Genomic DNA, 10,509 nt, shown 5'->3' on the forward strand with positions numbered 1-10,509 from the left:
CTCCAAAAGTCCTATGAGGACTACTGTCCTTTTGAGATGCACCAGGATTTGATGGACCGCTACCATCAGAGTGCTTGTCAAGAGCGATATGAAATCATCTCCTCTATGATCACAACTCGAATGAGAGATGGTGAACCCGTCACAAGCCACATGCAGAAAATGCAAAGATATGTGGATCGATTGATGAAGTTGAATGTGAACATCCCTGAGGAGTTGGCAATAGATATTATTTTACACTCCTTACCTTCATGTTATGATCAATTCCGCATGACATACCACATGAACAAGGAGGAAGTTAAACTTAGCAAACTTCAAGGACTCCTTAAGACCGCGGAATCAGGTCTTAAAGGTAAGTCGGTTGTGACCACTCCTACTCCTACTCCAAACTCCTCAACTGTCCTGGCAATCGGGAAAGGGAAAGGGAAGAAGAGGAAGAACCGCTCGAAGGGTACCAAGGGGAAGACCCTTCATGGCTCCTCTTCTAGCAGAACCAAGAAAGGTTCCGTGACACCTTTTTCTAATCCCAAAGAGGTTGAATGCTTCTATTCCCATGAAAAGTCGCACTGGAAGCGAAACTGCCCAAAGTACCAGCAAGATTTGAAGGATGGGAAAGCAAAACCCAACCATGCAGGTATTTACACTATATCATCTAATAATTCACTCTATTCTAACTCTTGGGTCCTTGATACAGGTTGCAATATTCATATTTGTTCTGAATTACAGGGACTAAGAAGAAGTGAGAATGTGGAGCATGGAAAGATAAACATTATCATGGGGAATAGGAAAGTTTCACCTGTCACTAAGATTGGAGTTTATACATTGTTGCTTAGTAGTGGATTTACTTTAGATTTGAATAAGTGTTATTATTCGCCAGAAATGGCAAGAAATGTTATTTCCTTTCATGCTTTGTATAAACAAGGTTTTACCTTTTCTTTTGATAATGAAATTGGTGGAATAAATGCTTTCTTTAATAATGTGTTTTATTTTTAAACCATTACCTTGGGATGGTGTGTATGAAGTTGTGTCTATTGTAGACAATCTAGGAGATAATGTATTGTGTAATGATTCTACTAATGATAATAATTTGGATAAAGCATCATTATGGCATTGTCGTCTTGGACATATAAGCAAGAAACGCATAAGCCAACTCCAAAAGGATGGAGTCTTGGAATCATTTGACCTAAAGTCAGATGATAGTTGTGAATCATGCTTACTTGGAAAAATGACAAAGTTACCCTTCATAGGTTCTTGTTCTAGGGTTGAAGGTTTGTTGGATCTTGTACACACGGATGTGTGTGGACCCATCAAACATGCCACAAGAGATGTAATCGTTATTATGTGACTTTTACTGATGATTACAGTAGATATGGATATGTCTATTTAATCAAGCATAAGTTAGAGACTTTTGAAAGGTTTAAAGAGTTTAAATTGGAAGTCGAGAATCAATTGGGCAGGAACATTAAGATGCTTCGATCCGATCGTGGTGGTGAGTATCCTAGTACCGAGTTCCTCGACTATCTTAGGGAATGTGGGATTGTCTCACAATTGACACCTCCCAGGACACCCCAGTTGAATCGTGTGGCTAAGAGGCGTAATCGAACCTTGTTGGATATGGTTCGTTCCATGATGAGTCGAGCTTCGCTACCAATCTCATTTTGGGGGTATGCCTTAGAGACTGCCACCCATATCCTTAATCTGGTCCCTACAAAGAAGGTTACCAAAACACCTCACGAGATGTGGACTGGAAAAGTTCCTAGTCTAGCCCACATCAAGGTTTTGCGTTGTGAGGCTTTCATGAGACGCGAGACTCATGACAAGCTCGAACCTCGAAGTGAGAGGTGTATTTTCATCGGCTACCCTTAAAAATCCTTTGGTTACCTCTTCTATAGACCTAGTGAGAATTTGGTCTTTGTAGCAAGGAGGGCTGTCTTTCGAGAGAGAAAGAGAGAGACAGAGAGAGAGGGAGAGAGAGAGAGAGAGAGAGTTCATAAGCCAAGGAAATAGTGGGAGGCTAATTGACCTTGAAAAACCTCAGGAGTCAAGTGGTGAAGGAACCTCAAACCCTAGCAGCCAACTTGAGGAGGAAACTCCTGTTGCACCTCCAATTGTACCTCTAAGGCGTTCCACAAGGGTTAGGAATGTACCTGAGCATTACTATGGATTCCATATTACTGCGGAAGGTGATACACTTATCAGTGATGAGACACTTATAGGTCTGGATGAACCTAACAGCTATGCGGAAGCCATGGCAGGCCCCGATTCTGCTAAATGGAAAGAGGCAATGGATAGCGAGATACAGTCCATGTATAACAATCAGGTCTGGGACTTGGTTGACAATGTACCAGGTCGTAAGACAGTTGGGTGCAAATGGATCTTCAAGAAGAAGACCGACATGGAAGGTAATGTACACACCTATAAGGCACGACTGTTTGCAAAGGGCTTTTCTCAAACTCCAGGAGTTGATTATGATGAGACCTTTTCACCAGTAGCCAAGATTACGTCTATTAGGGTATTGTTAGCCATAGCTGCATTTCATGACTATGAAATATGGCAAATGGATGTCAAAACCGCTTTCCTTAATGGAAAGTTAGTTGAGGATGTCTACATGAATCAACCAGAGGGTTTTGTCAGCACAAAATACCCTAATAGAGTGTGTAAGCTTGAGAAATCCATTTATGGATTAAAGCAAGCACCTCGCAGATGGAATCTTTGCTTTGATGAGAAAGTCAAAGAGTTTGGCTTTTAGAGAAGTGAAGATGAATCTTGTGTATATGTTAAGGCTAGTGGGACTATAGTTAGCTTTTTGGTACTGTATATGGATGACATACTACTCATAGGAAATGACATCCCAACTCTGCAGAAAGTTAAGTCCTGGCTTGGGAAGTGTTTTGCTATGAAGGACCTAGGAGAAGCTGCCTATATTCTAGGGATAAGGATCTTGAGAGACCGGAGTAAAAGACTAATTGGACTTAGTCAGAGTAGATACTTGGATAAGGTGCTAAAGAGATTCAGCATGCAAGATTCCAAGAAAGGAGAGTTACCCATCATGAGTAACACTAGACTGAGTAAGACTCAGAGCCCGAGTACTGAGGTAGAGATAGCTGAAATGAGTCGTATACCATACGCTTCGGCAGTAGGCTCGATCATGTATGCTATGACATGTACTCGTCCTGATGTAGCCTTTGCTTTAAGCATGGTTAGCCGGTATCAGGGGAACCCTAGTAAGGCTCACTGGACAGCGGTAAAGAATATTCTCAAGTACCTGCGGAGGACTAAGGATTGGGTCCTCACCCTTGGTGGGAGTGATGAGTTGAGAGTTGTAGGGTATAGTGACGCTAGCTTCCAGACTGATAGGGATAATTTCCGCTCTCAGTTGGGCTGGGTCTTTACCTTAAATGGAGGAGCAATCTCTTGGAAAAGTTCCAAGCAGGAGACAGTGGCTGATTCAACTTGCGAATTAGAGTATATAGCAGCAAGCGAGGCGGCAAAAGAGGCTATATGGCTAAAGAACTTCATTGGAGACCTTGGAATTGTACCAGTTATATCGAAGCCCATAGAGATTTTATGTGATAGTGAACGTGCAGTTGTCTTAGCAAAGGAACCAAAGGATCATGGGAGATCCAGACACATTGACAGGAAATATCATTTCATCAGACATCGTATAGAAGAAGGACTCCTCGTGGCAAAGAGGGTATCATCAGAGGAGAACCCGGCAGATCCCCTCACGAAGGGACTGGGTAGGGTTAAGCATCTCCAACATGCTAGGAGCATAGGGCAGAAGGATGATATAAGTTTTAGTAGTTAGATAATTCTGAAATATGTAAAATGTATTTGGCATTTGATGATGAATAAAAGTTGTGTTTATTCATGAGTAAAGTGTTGCTATCTTTTGTCAATCATTTACTATTATTTCTTTTGCATGTTTTGACTTCTCGAATATTTATGTTGTGTTTTTACATATTATTCATATTATCCACAGTCGGTTTTATGTCGGGAGTAGATATGAATTAAGACTGTCATGAGTTGGTTGTAGAGGTCTAAGGTGTTGGACATGGCCTCAACACTCATGAGTGCTCATAAGTTCTGAGTATTGGATTCAACCCACGCTCACTGGAATCACTTCATGGAATTTATCTCGAGTGATCGTGAGACAGTAATATCATATAAGTCTTGAAACCTAGAGATATGATATGTTACTTACGAGTTGGTTATGCATTGATTGTACAAAAACGCATTGGTAACTCGATGTTATAAACGTGCTTTTGTGTATAATTCAATTAGTGGTAGCACAAACATATGAGTCGAAGTTTATCTGTTCCTTCTTGGATTAGAAGCTGATATCTAGGCTCCTCGATGATTTTGTTTTGACCTATGTACCGGGCCCAGTCAGAAATAAGTTGATGTGTTCAATTAAATTCCATGTCAAACAAATCGGAAATTGGGAAACAAACTGCTAGACGATAAGCAAGACCATGTTCCATGTGTTTGTCCGGCTGATATCTTGAACAAAGGATTATATGATCCCTTATCTAAAATGGTGTACCATCGTCTTCTCAGTTCCGAGAAACCTTGAAAAGAGCTACGATTGTCGATCGGTTCCTGAAGTCATACTTGTAGTTATAGTTATTAGACTTATCCAAGTGGGAGACTGTTGGATAAGCTGTCTAAGTCCATAACTATTTATGGTATGTACTTGACCCGACCCAGCATGGTCCATTTGGGTTGCATGGCACCACGCAATTGGATAGACTAAATGACTGAAATAACACTTGTGGTTTATTAATATATTATAAGTTCTAATACATTAATAATATTATTTAATTAGTTTGATCAAGAATTAATTTTTTAATTAATTAAGTGATCAAAAGATAACTAATTAAATATAGGGGTTGATTATATAAATCATCCATAACTTATATAGTGGGCTAAGAGGCTCCATGGATAATCAAGTTGGGTTGAACCCATTGGATGCTCCATGGAGGCTTCATGGGAGTTACAAACCCATGGGTCAAGGAAATGAAGAGTCATGACACATTAGGGTTTACATGGTGTAACCCTAAATGTGTCAACACTATATAAAGCTCATGTTTCTCTCAAAATTGGCTACACATGCATGCTTGAGGGCTAGAGCCGATTTTTAGAGTGTTACACTTTCTCTCCAAGTTTACTCCATAGCATTCGGTGTTGTGTGAAGCATTTGAGGCATCACACTTAGGGTGCTAGGCTCACAGGGTTTGAAGGATCTAAATTAACAACAAGGTACGTAGTGCTATCTTTCATTTAAGTTAAAATTGTTCTCCATGTATGCTAGATAGGATCATAACCTTGGAAATCAACTTTGCATGAGAATTAGACAAACATAGATCCAAGGTTATTAGGGTTGCATGTACACTTAGGAAGTGTTAGAATGCTCAAAACCCATAAGAATTTCCTCCGGCTCTTCGATTAACCTCTTATTTTCATCCATCCTTAACTCCGTAAGTGGAATTATATCAAGAACTTCTCCCGTAAATTTCGTTAATTAACACACGTGAAAAGTGTTATGAATATCATCCAGTTCTTCTAGTAATTCCAACTTATAAGCTTGGTTTCCAATCCTCTGAAGAAATTTGAATGGCCCAATAAACCTTAGACTCAACTTTCCTCTCTTTACAGATCTTGTAAGTCCCTTCCATGGTGAGACTTTGAGAAAAACTAAATCTCCAATTTCGAATGTCATCGGTCAATGTTTTTTGTCAGCAAAGCTCTTTTGACGATCATAAGCTGCTAACATCCTTTCTCTAATCACCTTCAGTTTTTTAGCAGTCTAATGGACTATCTCGGGACCCATAAACTGCATTTCTCTAGCGTCAGGCGAAAAAGATGGCATATGACACTTATGTCCATACAAGTCTTGATAAGATTCCATCTTGACGCTCAAATGGTAACTATTGTTGTAGAAAAACTATACCAGGGGTAAATGCTCATCCCAGGTACCTTGAAATTCTAAGGTACATGCTTTTACCATATCTTCTAGTTTTTGAATCCTTCTTTCGCTCTGACCATCACTCTGCGGATGGTACGCTCTACGTAAACACTGTTGGATTAATGTCTAAGTCCATAACTATGATTGGTAAGACTTGACCCGACCCGACATGGTCCATTTGGGTTGCATGGCATCATGCATTTGGATAGACTATAATGAGAGAAATAACACTTAAGTTTTGTTAATATATTATAACTTCTAATACATTAATAATATTATTTAATTAGTTTGATCAAGAATTAATTTTTTAATTAATTAAGTGATCAAAAGATAACTAATTAAATATAGGGGTTGATTATATAAATCATCCATAACTTATATAGTGGGCTAAGAGGCTCCATGGATAATCAAGTTGGGTTGAACCCATTGGATGCTCCATGGAGGCTTTGTGGGAGTTACAAACCCATGGGTCAAGGAAATGAAGAGTCATGACACATTAGGGTTTACATGGTGTAACCCTAAATGTGTCAACACTATATGAAGCTCATGTTTCTCCCAAAATCGGCTACACATGCATGCTTGAGGGCTAGAGCCGATTTTTAGAGTGTTACACTTTCTCTCCAAGTTTACTCCATAGCATTCGGTGTTGTGTGAAGCATTTGAGGCATCACACTTGGGGTGCTAGTCTCACAGGGTTTCAAGGATCTAAATTAACAACAAGGTATGTAGTTCTATCTTTCATTTAAGTTAAAATTGTTCTCCATGTATGCTATATAGGATCATAACCTTGGAAATCAACTTTGCATGAGAATTAGACAAACGTAGATCCAAGGTTATTAGGGTTGCATGTACACTTAGGAAGTGTTAGAATGCTCAAAACCCATACAATTGCCTCCGGCTCTTCGATTAACCTCTTATTTTCATCCATCCTTAACTTCGTAAGTGGAATTATATCAAGAACTTCTCCCGTAAATTTGGTTAATTAACACACGTGAAAAGTGTTATGAATATCATCCAGTTCTTCTAGTAATTCCAACTTATAAGCTTGGTTTCCAATCCTCTGAAGAACTTTGAATGGCCCAATAAACCTTAGACTCAACTTTCCTCTCTTTACAGATCTTGTAAGTCCCTTTCACGGTGAGACTTTGAGAAAAACTAAATCTCCAATTTCGAATGTCATCGGTCAATGTTTTTTGTCAGGAAAGCTCTTTTGACGATCTTAAGCTGCTAACATCCTTTCTCTAATCACCTTCAGTTTTTTAGCAGTCTAATGGACTATCTCGGGACCCATAAACTGCATTTCTCTAGCCTCAGGCGAAAAAGATGGCATATGACACTTATGTCCGTACAAGTCTTGATAAGATTCCATCTTGACGCTCAAATGGTAACTATTATTGTAGAAAAACTATACCAGGGGTAAATGCTCATCCCAGGTACCTTGAAATTCTAAGGTACATGCTTTTACCATATCTTCTAGTTTTTGAATCCTTCTTTCGCTCTGACCATCACTCTGCGGATGGTACGCTCTACGTAAACACTGTTGGATTAATGTCTAAGTCCATAACTATGATTGGTAAGACTTGACCCGACCCGACATGGTCCATTTGGGTTGCATGGCATCATGCATTTGGATAGACTATAATGAGAGAAATAACACTTAAGTTTTGTTAATATATTATAACTTCTAATACATTAATAATATTATTTAATTAGTTTGATCAAGAATTAATTTTTTAATTAATTAAGTGATCAAAAGATAACTAATTAAATATAGGGGTTGATTATATAAATCATCCATAACTTATATAGTGGGCTAAGAGGCTCCATGGATAATCAAGTTGGGTTGAACCCATTGGATGCTCCATGGAGGCTTTGTGGGAGTTACAAACCCATGGGTCAAGGAAATGAAGAGTCATGACACATTAGGGTTTCCATGGTGTAACCCTAAATGTGTCAACACTATATGAAGCTCATGTTTCTCCCAAAATCGGCTACACATGCATGCTTGAGGGCTAGAGCCGATTTTTAGAGTGTTACACTTTCTCTCCAAGTTTACTCCATAGCATTCGGTGTTGTGTGAAGCATTTGAGGCATCACACTTGGGGTGCTAGTCTCACAGGGTTTCAAGGATCTAAATTAACAACAAGGTATGTAGTTCTATCTTTCATTTAAGTTAAAATTGTTCTCCATGTATGCTATATAGGATCATAACCTTGGAAATCAACTTTGCATGAGAATTAGACAAACGTAGATCCAAGGTTATTAGGGTTGCATGTACACTTAGGAAGTGTTAGAATGCTCAAAACCCATACAATTGCCTCCGGCTCTTCGATTAACCTCTTATTTTCATCCATCCTTAACTTCGTAAGTGGAATTATATCAAGAACTTCTCCCGTAAATTTTGTTAATTAACACACGTGAAAAGTGTTATGAATATCATCCAGTTCTTCTAGTAATTCCAACTTATAAGCTTGGTTTCCAATCCTCTGAAGAACTTTGAATGGCCCAATAAACCTTAGACTCAACTTTCCTCTCTTTACAGATCTTGTAAGTCCCTTTCACGGTGAGACTTTGAGAAAAACTAAATCTCCAATTTCGAATGTCATCGGTCAATGTTTTTTGTCAGGAAAGCTCTTTTGACGATCCTAAGCTGCTAACATCCTTTCTCTAATCACCTTCAGTTTTTTAGCAGTCTAATGGACTATCTCGGGACCCATAAACTGCATTTCTCTAGCCTCAGGCGAAAAAGATGGCATATGACACTTATGTCCGTACAAGTCTTGATAAGATTCCATCTTGACGCTCAAATGGTAACTATTGTTGTAGAAAAACTATACCAGGGGTAAATGCTCATCCCAGGTACCTTGAAATTCTAGGGTACATGCTTTTACCATATCTTCTAGTTTTTGAATCCTTCTTTCACTCTGACCATCACTCTGCGGATGGTACGCTCTACGTAAACACTGTTGGATTAATGTCTAAGTCCATAACTATAATTGGTAAGACTTGACCCGACCCGGCATGGTCCATTTGGGTTGCATGGCATCATGCATTTGGATAGACTATAATGAGAGAAATAACGCTTAAGGTTTGTTAATATATTATAATTTCTAATATATTAATAAGATTATTTAATTAGTATTGATCAATAATTAATCTAGGATTAATTAGGTGATCAAAAGAAGACTAATTAAATATATGGGTTGATTGTGTAAATCATCCATACTTGTATAGTGGGCTAATGCTTCATGGATTGTCAAGATGGGCTAAACCCATAAGATGCTCCATGGTGTATTTGAACCCATGGATGCAAGGAAATGGAAAGTCATGACAATTAGGGTTTACCCGAATTCTCACTAACTATATAAGCATCTTATTGTTGACAAAATCAGCGACTAATGTGTGAAAAAGAAGGGCTAGCCGATTTTATGAAATGTAGATTTCTATTAAGTTATTCCAAGTGTATTTGGTGTTGTGTTAACCATTTGAGGTGTCACACTTGAGGCACTAGGCACTCAAGCTTCATGAAGACATTCTACATTAAAGAGGTATGTAATCTATCTTGTTATATTCATTGTTTTGTATGCTAGATTAGGATAATACCTTGGAAGTTCATATTTGTATGTATAATAGAGAAAACATAGATCAAAGGTATTTAGGGTTGCATGTACACTTAGGAGTGTTAAAATGCTCAAAACCCAACAGTGGTATCAGAGCCTATGCTTGTTTTCAATTATATTTGATGCAAATTGCGGAAAAATGCTGAAAAACTCGATTTTCTGGCTTTATGGGCACTGGACTCGTCGAGTCCACTGATGAACTCTCCAAGTCCATGAGTAAAATCATCGTACTCGCCGAGTAGGTTCATGCACTCGTCGAGTCCTAGACAGCATATTTTCGAGGTTTTTGGCTAGAAATGGACTAGGAACATTACCCTAAGTTGTTTTTGAACTTATAAAGTTGTTTTTGATGTGGTAATGTTCATGCTAATCCAATTTCAAAGATAATTGTCAATAGATTCATGTTTTGAATTAGTTTAGTGATTAGGCTAATTACATGAAAAAGTTTGATTTGAATTATCTTGTTCTTATGAGTTGCTTAGATTAATAGAAAGTTATGTGAAAATATTGTTTTCAATCCAAATTAATCTAAGAGTTGATTCTAAAATGTGTTTTTGTAACTTGTCCTCAAGTTACATGAAAAGTCACATTTAAGTTTCATAAAACTCATAAAAGTTGGCAATGGTTACAAAAGATGAAGAATCTTGTCCTTAAGTTATGGAGGTTCAAGAGTCACTTCATTAAGTAATAAATATGTAACCTTAATTAATTCCATAAGTTACAAAATAAAGAAAAAGTTACATTCTTTAATAATTTAAAGTCTACCATAACTTGTCCTCAAGTTATGGAAATTGAAGAGTTTTTGGATTAAAACTATTTTAAACACATAAGTTATGGAATTAATTAGTTTTGAATAGTTTCGAAACTTGCCCTCAAGTTTTGGAATTTGTAAAGTTTTCTCTTATGAATACTTTAATTCCATGT

Source organism: Lactuca serriola, chromosome 1 (genome assembly GCF_051521515.1).
Source record: "Lactuca serriola cultivar US96UC23 chromosome 1, Lser_US96UC23_V15, whole genome shotgun sequence".
Lineage (NCBI taxonomy): Eukaryota > Viridiplantae > Streptophyta > Magnoliopsida > Asterales > Asteraceae > Lactuca > Lactuca serriola.